The sequence below is a fragment of the Alosa sapidissima genome, chromosome 10, assembly GCF_018492685.1.
Source record: "Alosa sapidissima isolate fAloSap1 chromosome 10, fAloSap1.pri, whole genome shotgun sequence".
Lineage (NCBI taxonomy): Eukaryota > Metazoa > Chordata > Actinopteri > Clupeiformes > Clupeidae > Alosa > Alosa sapidissima.
The window spans coordinates 27,544,402-27,560,064 of record NC_055966.1 but is presented as its reverse complement, the minus strand read 5'-3'; the positions used below and the strand labels follow the sequence as shown (position 1 = coordinate 27,560,064).

The 15,663-nt window shown below is 41.1% G+C and overlaps 1 long non-coding RNA gene across 2 annotated transcripts; it reads right to left on the bottom strand.

Moving 5' to 3' along the window:
• Positions 1-9,243: 9,243 nt before the first annotated feature.
• Positions 9,244-12,486, bottom strand: LOC121721387. Of its 2 annotated transcripts, XR_006034817.1 has the most exons (4): positions 12,151-12,486; positions 11,688-11,772; positions 11,243-11,406; positions 9,244-11,009 (listed from the first exon to the last, which is right to left on the bottom strand). It is a non-coding gene; the product is annotated as an uncharacterized LOC121721387 (long non-coding RNA). The 2 variants fall into 2 exon arrangements; XR_006034816.1 differs by lacking the exon at positions 9,244-11,009 and having other exon boundaries at positions 11,022-11,406.
• Positions 12,487-15,663: the final 3,177 nt, after the last annotated feature.

The window sequence follows — 15,663 nt, the reverse complement described above, 5'->3', positions numbered from 1 at the left end:
GACATACTATCAGCTATTAAACAGAGACACTGCCTGCATGCCAGATTGATGATTTGCATTTGCTGGGCCTGAGAGAAAGAGAGAGAGAAAGAAAGAAAGAAAGACAGAGTGTGAGAGAGAGAGAGAGAGAGAACAAGGAAAGCAGTTCTCCCTCTTTCAGTTATCTCTCTTTGCTCTCTCTCCCTCTCTCTCCCTCCCTCTCTACCCTCTCTCTCTCCCTTTTGCTCAGGCAAATGAATGCACAGCCAGCCTTGTCTCCCTTTGTCTTGTGGGCAGTGTAATCACAGGGAAGTGGACAGTATTGAATCCCTCGTGTCAGGCCCCCAGACTTGTAAGTGCTTCCCAGATACAAGGCAAAGACACACAGGATTCACGAGAGTGGCTGAGGACAACATCCAGCCTGGGATTTGGAAGCCAAACAGAAATCTATCAAGGAGCAGCTCAATTTGTCTGTTCATTGTTTGCCTGACTCCAGGTTCCTGTAGCTGCTTTTGGGGCTGGCCTTGAGGCTTTTGGGCATCTTAACAACATGTAGGGCTGGCCTTGGGGCTTTTGGGCATCTTAACAACATTGTGAACAATATTGCCACTTCACATCAATAATGTTCAAATAAATATATTACAATGGCAATTCCTCTCTCATAAAGCATAAATATGTTATAACGACGTTTTTCCAGATGCTGTCAGTGAGACCATTTATTACAAATGGCAAAACATAACAGTCATTCTCATGACAGGATTAAGTAACATTGGTGTTACAGTCTGTATCACATGCTAGCAACCAGTAATTATCACTAATATAAACATGACAGTATAGTATCACTGTAAACAATAGAAGAAAACATGGCATTATGCATTGTATTATGGTTATGAAATGCAGATACTGTATGATGAATAAAGCTTAAGCATTCAGCCGTTATCTATCTAGTTCTAGAGGCACACCTGTCAGTGTATTCATAACTGCTATATATTTTGATTGTACATATTACTCAAGACATTGGACACACACACACAACACACACACACACACACACACACACACACACACACACACACACAACACACACACACACACACGCACACAACACAGAGAGAGAAACACACACACTCCCTCTCCATACAAAAATGTGTAATCGTACAGGAAAAACACCATCACCCCGTGCTTCTGTTTCAGAAAGCCCAGTGCTCCTCTCTTCCCCGATGTTGATCTGTGCTCTGTTGGGGCTGTAGGTGAATTAACAGTGATAATTGTTGTTGACATAAGGTTTTGCTGTAACTAACCCACAGGTCAGTACTGCAATCTCTTAAAGGGAATGTCACTGAATGTCAGGGCTTACATCTCTTAAAGGTCCCCCGAATAGGCATGTTGGCAATATGCAGCTCAAACAAGTGGCAAACACAATGTCTACATGATGTACAGAAGTTCAGGAGCAACTGAACAATTTGCCAGTGAAAACCTGCAAATATAGTTTTCAAGTTCAAGTTCAAATGGTTTATTGTCATGTCCTCATAAAAGGAATTATAAGTAATGTAATTCTTGTACTCAAGAGCCAGCTCAACTTTAAAGAATAAATTAAAAGTAGTAATTAAATATGTAAATACACATTTAAATCATGCTTGATTTTAAATAATAAAACAATGTGTTAAGAAAAAATGCCACACACCAAATTAACATGGTGTATCTCAAATAATATTGAATCGAAAAGTCAGCTTGGAAGCAAAGCGTCCTGCTAAATTTCATGTCTGACAGTGATGCCATCTTTTTTTTATTCCTTTATTTATTTATTTTACTTTCTTATCAGCCTTCTCAGCCACGGGTGGACACATATCAGCCAAATGACATTGCGGGAGAGACAAGTGCTGCTCTTCTGAAGTGGTGTAAGGTTTCTTTGACTGTAGGCTTGCTTTTGATGCCTGCCTGATATGCTATTGTGTGTGTGTGTGTGTGTGTGTGTGTGTGTGTGTGTGTGTGTCTGTGTGTGTGTGTGTGTGTGAGTGTGTGTGTGTGTGTGAGGTATTTTATCTTTGCTCTGGTTTCCCTCTCACGTTCCCCCTGCAGAGAACACGCATCAATAGAGCTCCTCCATATGGTAACTGATGGTAGTGCACCTTGATACTGCAACTAATGAAAATAAATAAGGAGACATTATGACAATGAATATTTTCACATGTGTTGCTGTAGATTAATTTGGTTCCTGGAAAGAAAATGGCCAGTTAATTTGTTTTATTACTTAAATGAAAAAAAAAATGACAAAAATGTTAAACACTAAGTATACACTGAATTATTGGTCTGAAGCTGTTTGTGTGTGTGTGTGTGTGTGTGTGTGTGTGTGTGTGTGTGTGTGTGTGTGTGTGTGTGTGTGCGAGAGAGAGAGAGAGAGAGAGAGAGAGAGAGAGCGAGTGGGGGGTGTGGGAGTTCAGAATGGCCATGGTGTAAGAGGAGCAGGGGTCAAGAGAGAGGCCTGTTTCAACTCTTTGATATCACCATCATCACTTCCTTTTGCTTGACATACCACACACACACACACACACACAAAAGCCCTCAGCTGTGAGGAGATACTTGGCTACCATAGTGACAGACAAGGACACAGCAGAGGACATCCCCCTGCACATCCCTCAACACGCTCGTAGACATTATAAAGCATCCCCAAATCCAACCAAATCCTAACATGTTTGATGAGGTTTTACCTTACATGCATCTGTGTGTGTGTGTGTACACTGACGTGATGTGTGTTAATGTGTGTATGAGTGAGTTCATGTACACTCGGACAAGAATATTTTTAAAAAGAAATATAAAGCTACAACTTAGTTCACAACCTTGTGTCCAGTTTCATTTTACATACTTTGTGTGGTACGGAAATATTCTCATCATATCATGAATGAAAAACCGTAACTCAAAAATACACAACTACCCATTCAATGAACTTGGTGGTGAAGATATTCTGGTAGCTCTCTCTTTTTGGTTCACTTTATCAACAGCCAAAAACCTATACAGGTCATTTTTTGAGGAACTAGTTATCTGTTTAGTACTGTACAGTATGTACAAATTATCAACTGAGGACTTACAAAGTCCAAGAAAAACATAACCTAAAAAAAAATCTAATAACTGCCCTTCTATGAAATAAACACAAATCCATGCTATTTAATATTGCATGCGGAATGAAAAAAAAACTCAAACTTGTGAATGTGTCTTGTTGATTCTTGGCAAAATGTCTAGGATGCGTCAGGCCATTAAAGCTACATTTCCATCCTCATTGCGCATCGTTGTCTGATTTGGCCCAGATGTGACCTAGGGCCCTGTCCCAATGCCAGCTGAGGAGTCAGGGGAGGTCAGGCTGTGTGAGCTGAAAGCTGACCTGTGGTGCAGGGTTCCTGTTTCCGTGGTGTCACCACGCTGCCCTTCCTCCACATCGTTTGTCCTTTCATGTCTGACAGAGGGAACAGCTTCAGAGACACGAGAATCAGTGATCCTAACAGGTGCTACTGAGAGAGCCCATTGTAAGCTGTGTGTGTGTGTGTGTGTGTGTGTGTACTTGTGTGAGTATGAGAGTCTGTCTATGTGTGCACTTGTGTTGGTGTGGGTGCATCTGCGTTTTCTGTGTGCGAGAATGAGACTGTGTGTCTGTGTAAGTGTGCACTTCTGTTGTGTGTACGTGTGTGTGTGTGTGTGAATGTTTATGCATGTTTGTGTCTGTGTGTGTGAGTGTGTGTGTGTGTGTGTGTGTATGTGTGTGAAAGAAAGAGGTGCTTCTCCCTTCCCTGGAGTATCCTGTTTGTCACATCCTCTCTCACTTCTCCGCTTCAAACACACTCAACAGGAACTGTGCTCTTCCGACACAGCCACACGAAAGGGGCCTTGTGTCATGAGCCTGCATCAAAGCAGGGGCCCCATGATCCCGCGTGACAGGGAGGATCGCAACACTCACCTGCGTCAAAGCCGTCTCTCAGCGCCCCCCTCTGGACACCTGGAGACACGGATGGGGGTCCGCGTCGAGCAGCGCTCGGGAATTTTTGGGGGCCGTGTCCAGTTTCAGAGGGCAGGTGCTTGGGGAGACCACTGTAGTTGACAGACAGGCATGAGAGAGGACAGCCAAATGCTTGTGTTCCGCACAAAGATCATTCCTGTCCTACATGCACCTTGCGGTAGCAACACGGATGTTTCAGTTACTACAAGCTACCCCCCCCCCCACACACACACACACACACCACTGCCTACCTCTGCACCCTATCCCCAACCCTCCTGCCAGGGCCGAGGAGAAGGAAGCTGAACCTCTGAGCTGAACTCAATTCTGTAACACCTGTTGGGGACACACCCACCCGTGTGGATTCCAAACTGACAGGAAGAGGCTGCGAGATTGCCGAAGAATGCAGATAAGTTTACCAAGGTCTTAATCCACCTACTAGGACAGGCATTCAGAGCCTTGTGGCATCTGATCAACACCAGTCTGGCAGAATAGCTGGTTTCATGTCTATGCATATCAGTTTCAAAATTCAAAGAGGATGTTTGATTACTTCCAGCAGGGAGTATCCTGAAATGAGTGAGACATATTATCTGTTGGACTTCAAAGAACAGACAGGCTTCGGTGTACTGCAATACACACAAAACATGTCAAAAAGAATATATTCCTAAAACACACTCAAAGACTTTTTCACATTTTGACATTAATCCAGATGCCTCCAACCAGATCTTAGAAAATGAAAGATACACTTCAGTGCATGTTTTCCCAACAGGCTGACAGTTATTGGCAAAAAGATTACAAAAAAAGGCTACTTCTGCAGCAGAAAGGGAGATATGGAAGAGTAAAAGTTTAGGTAAACATCTCTGGGTGGTTTTCTTCCCTGGCATGGGTTTAGCATAATAGAACAGCTCTGGTCAAACAATTTAAATTCTGACTGGACAAGGCATTCGATTAGTGATGCTATTCTGGTACAACCCCACTCATTTAGCTTCAATCGTGCAGCATCCCTCTGTCAGGGTGTACCTGTGCAAGGAACAAAATATGAGAAGTCCCATAAATGCATTTACCAGCAAATCCATGCTGCAGATTTCCTGTAGCAGACATATGCTGACACTGGTGTTGTGCTGTGTTTCTTACATGCTGCAGTGTTGACGGACAGAATGAGAACATGGGAAAACAGCAGAGGAACAGGCGTCTGTCTGTCAGAGGACCTGTTTGGCCCCAAGGGCACAGCTTCGCGCAACACTACAGTACTCCAGCTTTGCGCATGTACAGGCAAAAAAAAAAAACTCACTCACAGACATGGTGACATTACACAAACACGTCAATCACTGTTACAGCACAGAAACAAAGAGACAGAGACAGAGAGAGAAACAGAGAGAGAGAGAGAGAGCAGCCCAATCCCAAAGTCCGGACTCACAGACTCACAGACTTTGGTGCGCGTTCTCACAAAATTCGTAAGGGCTGTCCCCATGTTGAATTTCAAAGGGTGTGAGGGTTTGAGTACACACTTACTGAGCCCTTTCCGTGAGTCTGCATCGGTGCAGACTTCAGCAAAGGGAATTGCCCACAGTTCAAAGCGTTGTGACGTTTATCGCGGAAACCATGGGGAAATCCGGAAATTACAAAGGTAACCAACAGCATGACACACATGCATGGTGCAAGTGTCAGCAACGTCTTTGTTATTAAATATCGCCAAGAAACATTTGATCTAATGAAGTGCTGTCCCAATCTCATTTATACCTATCTGACCTACCTACCTCAGCACCTAAGATCAATTAAGTCTGTGAGTCTTTAGTCCTTATGTCCTCAGGGCTCACTTTGGGATTCAGCCAGAGAGAGAGAGAGACCTCCAGCTGGTCATATTTATACAAATGAGAAATAACAGCGCATATAAAGGTAAACTTTGGTAAGGCTTTTGGAGTCTTTTAGCTCGCTAACAGTGAACATTATCGGGAAACCGGCCCCTGGTCTATATCGAAAGGCGCATATGAAGCACAGCTGAAGACGCACTGTTACGAGATGTAAGCAGTTACTCCTCTGCAGGATAAATGTCCTTAGGTTTAGTATATATATATATATATATATATATATATATATATACTCTTTTTGATCCCTTGAGGGAAATTTGGTCTCTGCATCACCTCATGCAACAACAGCGGCACTTGGCGAGCAGTGAGGGGTTAGGTGCCTTGCTCAAGGGCACTTCAGCCGTGCCTATTGGTTGGGATTCGAACAGATTCATTCAATGCGCTGCTGACTATCAAAATACCAATGTTCTGTTTAAAGTTGCGCTGCTTACTGTTAAAGGGAATGACAGATGTAATTTTCATTGGTTTAAAGGATTTTATGCCCAAAACACACCCATGACTGATTAAGAAACATAAGAACCGCCTTTTTGCGGCAAGCACAAAAGACGTTTGATAACAAAACCAGCCCGAATGTGGACTGGACAAACCCATAAATGTATTTAAGCTATTCGCCAGTGACCATGAGTTTTAGTTTGCCAAAATAGGGCCCTAAGTGTAAAGGGCCGTTCACACCAGGAACGATAACTATTACTATAATGGTAAAAGTGTCCACACTGACCAATGATAGTCTGGTAACACTTTACTTCATGTATCTACATAAGAGTGACATGACACTGTTCTAACCCTAACATTAACCCTAACTTGCCTAACTTGTCATGAAAAAAACCCCGAAAGCATTATGTCATACACGTTTATGACTTGTTTACAATGTTTATGACACATTCATGACAGTGTCATGTCACTCTTATGTAGATACCTTCAAGTAAAATGTAACCGAAAATCTCTCCTCATGTTGATGAATGTGATACAATTTGATGGAATCTGATTTGCTGTCAGCTTTTTATCGTTCTGAAAATCACTCTGAAAGTGATGCCCATGATATTGTTCTTCATGTCGTTATCGTTATAGTTCATGTGTGGACGTCTTCATCAGCTACTGTAGAATGATACTCTTTTGCCATTATAGTTATAGTTCTTGGTGTAAACTGTATACAGATATACATGGGGATAAAAGTCTTATCTAAAACAAGCATACCATGCATTTCTATGGGTTCTTCTTGGGTACCCTGGTGCATTTTTATGGGTTCATCTTAGGTACCCCAGGTGCAGTTCTATGGGTTCTTCTTGGGTATTGTAAAAGTACCACCGCCCCTTTCCTTCAAAAATTCGAAAACAAAGATGTTTTACTTTACTTGACAGTATCGACATAAAAGTGACCTGACACTGTCATGAACGTGTCATAAAGAAGTTATTAATGTTTATGACATAACGCTTCTGTTATTAAGTGACATTCGGTTTTTAATTTAGGAACCTTACATTTTTCAGTAGCGATATGTGTGTAGATTTGAACAAAATCTGGTTTGGTTCTTAACGGGAGCTTTTACTGCCTAAAATATCCGTATTTTGTGTACCGTGCTCAGAATTTGTATACCGTGCTCGAAATTTCCAATGGAGCTCCAAGCGGTTTTGCACATGCAGCCTTACAATACTGTTTGCAGCTCTTCGAGTCACTGTACAAAGTCATTTTTAGTACAGAGATAATTTAGATACCCTTATGGTGTCTAAAGGAATGAAATGGAATTCACCGTTTTGGTTCGTTTTGATTTGTAAATGAATATCAGGTGACACATACACGTATAAGGGCGAAAATAGGGCATGGGTGGAAATAGGTAACTTTCCAATAGCCCAGGTGCATTTTTATGGGTTCTTCTTGGGTAACCCAGGTGCAGTTCACAATGATGAAGTTGTTTATATTGGCTAAAATAGGTCTAAGCCACGCTTTTCCTAGGCTGGGGTTGCATGGACACTGGAATTGTTTTTGAGAGTAAACAATGGACAAAATAGTTTCTGAATGGGCAATTGAAGGACCTGACTGTACTGGATTAGATTCACAGCCTACATCTATAAACCCAGAACAAGAGCTAGGCTACACGTCTTCAGAAAGAGCTGATCCAGTCTGCAGCTAATCCTATTCAAGCAATTCTTCTTGAAGGAACACTGTGATTAAGTATAAGTATATACTTTTTTGATCCCGTGAGGGAAATTTGGTCTCTGCATTTAACCCAATCGGTGAATTAGTGAAACACACTCAGCACACAGTGAACACACAGTGAGGTGAAGCACACACTAATCCCAGTGCAGTGAGCTGCCTGCTACAACGGTGGCACTCGGGGAGCAGTGAGGGGTTAGGTGCCTTGCTCAAGGGCACTTCAGCCGCGGCCCACTGGTCGGGGCTCGAACCGGCAACCCTCCGGTTACAAGTCCAGAGTGCTAACCAGTGAAATAGAAGAATGATGTTCAAAAAGTCCCTATCCTTGTGTACTGTTTGTTCCACGGTTTGTACACCAGTCTAAGGTTTGGCCAACATCTGATGAAAAGCTGGTCCATTAGATTCATGTTCCGCTGTTAACCCTCCACTCCAAATCTCATGCCAAAGCCTTTCCCTAAGTTGTGGTGTCTCAGAAGCCGACTGAAAACTACCAACAAGAAAACAACCTTTTATACAGTGTACCATGTTTCTGAGCTCTATTCTGGTGTGGTATTCAGTATCATACAGCATATTGGCTGCTCATTGTTGAGGTTGCATTTTTGTGATGAATGGGTTGTAACTTGCAACACAAAGAACACAATCTTCTAGCCTAATGGAAAGAATGTATACTAAAATAAGAGGTACCATAATAAACTATAGCTTAAGGCACTAACCATAAACCTGATTTTATAGTAAAATAAACAAAAACATTTAAAGTAAAATACACAACACCAGAATGCATCCCTGTGCTTTGTTAACCTCTCATACTACTCACAATAGGACTAGTGGATATTATACTGACAGCTGTGTTTGCAGAGCAGGTATGTCAGAGCAAACAAAATGTTTCTTGTGTACAAAATCTCAATGTTTCATTCCTGCAAATGTCATGTGGATCGATAAAACAGCTCCATTACTGATCTAATCAGTGGTGTTGAACCACTTGTTCAAATGCGCTGTGCCCCGGGCTATAATGAAATTGGACAAGAGCTGGGAAATTGTGTCTGGGCCGGGTACAAGTGTAAGGGGATTGTTTACGCCGTGTCTTTAAATTGCATTTCTTACCTTTTAATTCAGCAGAGAGGAGGAAACACACCTAAACGCACAAAACATAATCTCTCTCTCTCTCACACACACACACACACACACGTACATACACAACACACATATATTTACACTCACTCGCCGCTCTCTCTCTCTGTCTGTCACACACACACACACACACACACACACACACACAAGTACACATACATATACACAACACACATATCCACACTCACTCACCGATCTCTCTCTCTCTCTGTCTGTCAGACACACACATACACACACACACATACACACACGCAGAAACACGTCTCCTCATTCTTGACCTCTCCGTTTCCTCGCCTGCCATATGAAAATGTTGTGACCTGATGACATCACCCTGCGGGTGGCTTTGACAGTACCCCCCTCCAAGGGAATTCTGGGAAAGGCGGAGAGCTGCTCTGGAGCAGGTGACGCTGCATCGCCGTGACTACTCCTGACACATTACAATTACACACACGGGAGAAGAAACATGGCTCCAAGCAAGAGAAGTGTCAGCATCTCATACAACAAAACAGAGGTGTATAATATTATATGAACTGTCACACATACACACACACACACACACACACACACACACACACACACATTTGTGTTTTAAGGGTCAGTGAGTAAGAACAGGAGTGAGAGCCAGGAAGTGACCCAATCATGAGAGGGAGAGATCTATCCCAACATTCTCTAACAGCCAGAAAAAGGACCTAGAAAAGGGACTTATTATACACTATATAGTGTAATATTCTTCACTGGACTATACTCATCATTGTCGGCGATCACTACTGCACTATTCTATACTCTATACTACTGTACAGCACTGCACAGTAACTTAAGATACATTTGTGGGTTCAGGAATAAGTCCATGCATATGTAAATTCATCAGCACTCACTTTAATGTCAAAGTTATTCCAAAAGTTAGGTGCTCTCTTCAACTTAATCTAAGTACTACTCGGCCTAATCCTCCACCTCTAATTGTATGCTATTCATCTACCTCCATTGTTTTAACCATGCTTGGCTGAAAGGTTGTATTCATATGCATTTACATGTATTTGTGACATGAGGATGAGGACATTAGACATGTGCTATATGTGTGTTATATTAAATGTAGCCAATACGTAGAAATAGAAATAGAAATCTTGTGTAGATTTTTCTTATACACCAATGGCATGATCTACTCGTGGGCTACTGTTGACATACAACACTGTTGATTCGTTTTACAACAATTTTCTAGTTCAAACATTTATGGTGGATATTACTGAATTATTTTCATTATGAATAAATTATCTCAATGCCAGTTCCGAGTTACTGAAAACATGAAAATCTCCAGATTAGTAAAACTAACAATTCAAGATTACTGAAAACATGAAAATCATCAGATTAGTAAAAATAACAATTCAAGATTATTCTGCAAAATATCTTATTTCTACTTGATTAAAGAAAAAAATAATATTTCTGGAAGACCTGACTTCACATCCAGGAGCCAGTAGTTCGACATGAGGTAATTTCACAAACCCTCCCCCCATCTTCCTCCCACTCATCTCCTATCATCTGTTCATTATTGACTAAAGGCTAAAAAGCCCTAATAATGAATTGAGGAATCGAACACTGGTGTTGTACTGGCTCTCATTCAAGCCATTAAAAGAGCTGGCCAACACCGCCGAGAGGACAAGCCATTGGCTGTGGCTGAAGAGGAGCGACACCACCTGGGCTTCTAAGGCAAACAGCTAACTGCGGGTCACACACTTAATCAACCTGTGGTGGGCCTGCCTCAGCAGAGTGTGTATTGTGATAATTGGCCGAAACACCCTGTGATGCTGAGGTACACAACTGACGATGAGTCCCGCTGGTAAAGCCATCCTTCCTTCCAGGTAAAGCAGCCATCCTTCAAGAACCTCCGAAGTAGAAGTGGTGCCAGAGTCCTAGAGATATATATCTATCTGTAAGGCTCTGGATATTCCATTAAAAATCAGCCATTTCCAGCTAGAATAGTCATTTACCACATTAACAATGTCTAGACTGTATTTCTGATTAATTTAAACAGTGCTTTTCTTTCAAAAATAAGGACATTTCTAAGAAACCCCAAACCTTTGAACGGTAGTGTAAGACATCATGTGATGGCAGGAATTATCAAATAAATTGTCATATAAATTACCCTATTGCAATAATGGAGTCATTTCTAAAACAGCATGAGGGTAAATAGGGTAAAAAGGGCAACCCGGTGTAGGCTACAGTGTGTCTTTGTTTTGAGGGAGTTCATGGCACACCAAATGAATGAAGATTGAGGTCCCTCTGGTTTCACTTCAGGTTGGAAAAATCCTGTTTAAGAGAAAATATCATGTTTCTATATTGAAATTCTAGTTTTATCCTAAAACCCCTGAAACATATTCTGCTTCACCGATGAATTGATTTTGATAAAAGTATCTCAAAGGAAAATAATCATACATTTAGCAACTCCCTCTGAAACTTTTTAAAACAATATATAAAATTAGATTATTGTTAGAACCATTCATAATACCTCTGGTTCATTCAGATAACCAGAAGAGCATTTCAGCATTTCAGCAAATTTATTAAATGACCACTAGATGGCAGCTTCTCACCTTTGAAATATAACATTGAGGGACTGGATTTCTATGTTTAACCACTGGGTGGCAGACAATAAATGATGCTACTGCAATTGTTCTCCTGTGTAAGAGAACTACAGTAGTTAGTGGGGCAGTTAAGCACGAAAAAATTAAATTTGTGATAAAAGCATCACATTTGACAGAAAAACTCACAAAGGGGTCTGATCAGATTTATAATCATAGGCGCCTCAGATTTGGCCCCTGGGGGCCATGGCAGCCATTTTATAAGTGGCCAACAAATATGGGTTTTGTTAGATGAAAAGAGATTAAAAAGTGGAAACTAACAACTCATACAGTTTTATATTTAAAACTATTTAATTCTTCACACACTCCTACAAATTCCTACAAGCGATTGACAGTCACTTGGCTACACCTTGAGTATCGCAATGATATCATGAGGTTACTGTAGGTTGATTGAAGAAGTTATTGGATTACTTACGCTTTCACAACACAACGGTCGTTGATGACTTGGTACTGCCACTCCCTCACCCATCCACACACCATCTGGTTATAGGCCTCCAAACCATTGTAGGATTTAAGGTCTTCCGCTGTGCATGGGCTCGGTGAGAAAACCAGTTAACGATATCGGGATATGCAACTGAAGGAAGAATCACCATGGATCCAAGAAGAGGGAGCCAACTCGTAGGGATCTGCACCGCCATTAAACCCTAATTTTTCGAAATATCACACTTTTTCCTGTGGTCCAAGTCCTTCCCTATATGCCTTAGCATCTTGGATGCTTTTTGAGGAGATTTTCTTTTCGACATGGCTACAATCACTTGTGACGTTGGTGCAAACTCCTAATTGTAGGCTACCATCAATTAATGACGTATAGGCAACATGTTGTCCTGAGGCTATTTGAAACAGGTGGTTGCCCTTGACCAAAAACAACTGGTTACCTTGGGCTGCTACCGTCGTTAGTGCACCGTTTAAGTGATTGATGAAGTGATTAAGTGATCAACTAAAAATAAAACATGTATTGGGTGATGACGTTATTGTAGTAGGCCTATTGGTACGAGAAGAAACTACATTTTAGCGCACCAGCCCGCAATGTTTTCATGGGTTGAATGCAGCGAGTTTGCAAAAATTAGCATATTTTTCAAGTCAAGTAACATTCTTAATTTTCGAAATGTCTGTGTCAGGGAGCAGTTGACTTTTGAAAACCATATGCCTAGTAGTCGCTCGGACAAGGAGTTATAAGATAAGGGCAATGTAACCATTTGTGACTTTGTCTGTTGTTGGAAACTGTCAGTGTGTCTACGTGTAATTGACGTTGTGTTTTGTTTTTGTTTATTTATTTGTTATTTTGTCCATTATATGTCTTACCAGTGGCAAGTCTCATCTATTGCATGGGCAGGTCTATATTTGTCACAAAGTTTGCTGTGAGTGGCTAAGGTGCTTTTGTGGTGCCCCTGTTGGGTTTGTGTTTCTGTTACAGTTGTGCATGCTGTGTTTACTATAACTATACGGTTGTATATTCACCTTTTCGTTTCACTGCCCCTCAGATGGTGAGAGCGTCTTTTGGCTCCTCGTGGCCTAGACCAGTCTCTTGAACTGGTGTGATATTGTGTATTTGTTTCATTGTTTCCTCCTTGGGTCTTTCCACAAGGAGGCTTGTCACATGGTGGTTGGTGCCCTATTTTGCATGTGTGTTTCACTGTGTGTATTTCCAGTGCAGCATTCACCTGGGTGGTTGTGGTGTATCCAGAGTTCCTGCTGACCCCCGTCCAGATAGCCTGCCTCCCCTGGGTAAGGCCCACTCCATGTATTTAATTATTTGTTTTGCCCTGTCTATGGGATCATCCATAATGTGAAGTTTTCTCTCGTCAAAATAAAATTATCATATGACTTATTTTCTAAATTTCATTCTCTTTGTGTTGATGTGTTCTTGAAATACAATAAAGACAATTATTTATTAATTTTATAGAATTCTGTCTCTGTCTCATAATAATTGCAACGAACATGTGTGTCTAAATCTGGAAATAACTAGGAAGTGTGTTCCCAGGCTGCATTTGAGCACATGCTTACTATTTAATTCTTGGGGGAGCATAACTCCTCCAGGTGGCGTAGTCGACATCTAAAACCTCAAACTCTACCCTCGCCCCGCTACACTTACATGCTTGATAGGTGATTTTAGACGAGACAGTTTAGAGAATTGGAGTAGCTCAGAGAGATAATGCGTTGAATAGGTAGGCCTGGTTTATAGGTGTGTGTATTTATTGCAGGATCAAATCCAGTTTAATGCTATAAAGTTTGCAAAAATATAGCCTATATTTTACATGTCTTTTGGTTGTAGTGTAGTGATCATGGCGTAGATATGAAATGTGACCTCAAATCTGTCTAAAACAACGCATCTGTGGAGAGCAACGCGAGCACGTGCAAGGAAACCAGTAGGTGCAAAAAGCAGAAGGCACACAACACCGGTGCTTCGGTCACATCTGATAATTTCCAACAAGATTAAATGGTACTATTGAACCGCGGACTGAAAGGAAAATAAACTAAAAGTTTCCCCAATCATGAAATACTTCTTAATTTGGTGTCATCGAGTAATCAAGACGGATGGCCTTATTGGTCAGACAGGTAACCAAGGACCATGGGCGTAGATTTAGGGTGGGACGCTAAGGACTAGTCCTAATCAATATTTTAAGATGACAAAATTGTCCCCACCAATATTTTAGCGAACTTATTTGTGCTGCTGTGCTGATCATTCCGATAGCCAGCACAACAGGCTACAAGAAACGTCATATGATTTGCTGAAAAACAAAGGGGGAGGGGGAAGGGTTATCTGACATGCACGCTACAGTAGGCCTACACGCACGGAAAATGTCAGGCTACTGTACTTGTTTGCACCGGCAGTCAAGCGAGCGGGTGTGTCAACGACAACGGTAAGTTAGGGCTGTCTGCCAATACATAGCCTATCCCATAAAAGGCCAGAGTAAAACATTGTGATATTCTCTTTGCCCTTCAGCATGTACATGTTTGTCCCTTTTTGTGGTTTGTAGATCAGCTATGCCACCCAAAAATACGAAGCTTTTTCATTGCAGTCTAGGCAAAATAATTAGCCATACAAACTGGCAACTGGTGACCAGGCTTTCAAATGCGGATTTTACTGTGTAAAATAGCATTAGCTGTTAGGATATTACCCAGGATATTGTCACAACGAACCTAGCTTCTGTAATCTTTCAGCCAAAGTTAGGAGTCATGTTGAATAAGGGTGTGCCGCACGGACAGTCACATAGGCTATAAGTCACCATCACTGACTGTTAGGCTAATTGGGCTACCAATCTTGCAGTAGCAATAAACAATGGATCCGAGACATTTTCCTGTTCCTATATTCTGTTTATGTAGGCTAATGTATTTGTGAATGTAGCCTGCACAATGCAAAGAAATAAAATATAAACTGGTGCATTTCCATACTCATAGAAATGAACATTGCGAGACACTTATCTCTTCTATGATCTCATCCCAGAAAGATTTTCTTTGACTTGTTAGTTTTTTGAACATTTATTTTATCTAATGACATAGCAAACATGATGAATTTAATCCACATATCCTTGCACTTGCGAAACTATTTTTCAGCATTCACGTTCCTCTGAAAGTGACAGGCACTCAATTAGATTTACACACCAAATGTGATGATATAGACAAGTGTAGCCTAATAATTTAAATATCAATATGATGTAATCAAATGACTAAATATGTTTAGCTATTAGTAATCATGCAGATCATAAAATACTATACATAATTATCAATACAAATGTATAGTTTATATGAATTGAATATGAAAAAATGAAATATGAAAAAGAAACCTATGACAACCACCACTTTCAATGTGTGTGTGTGTGTGTGTGTGTGTGGAGGGTCAATCAAATTCTATGATTGCCACTGATGTGAATGATCTCACAAATCACACAAACCAAATCAAATTTTAAAAAATCGCAATAGTATCGAA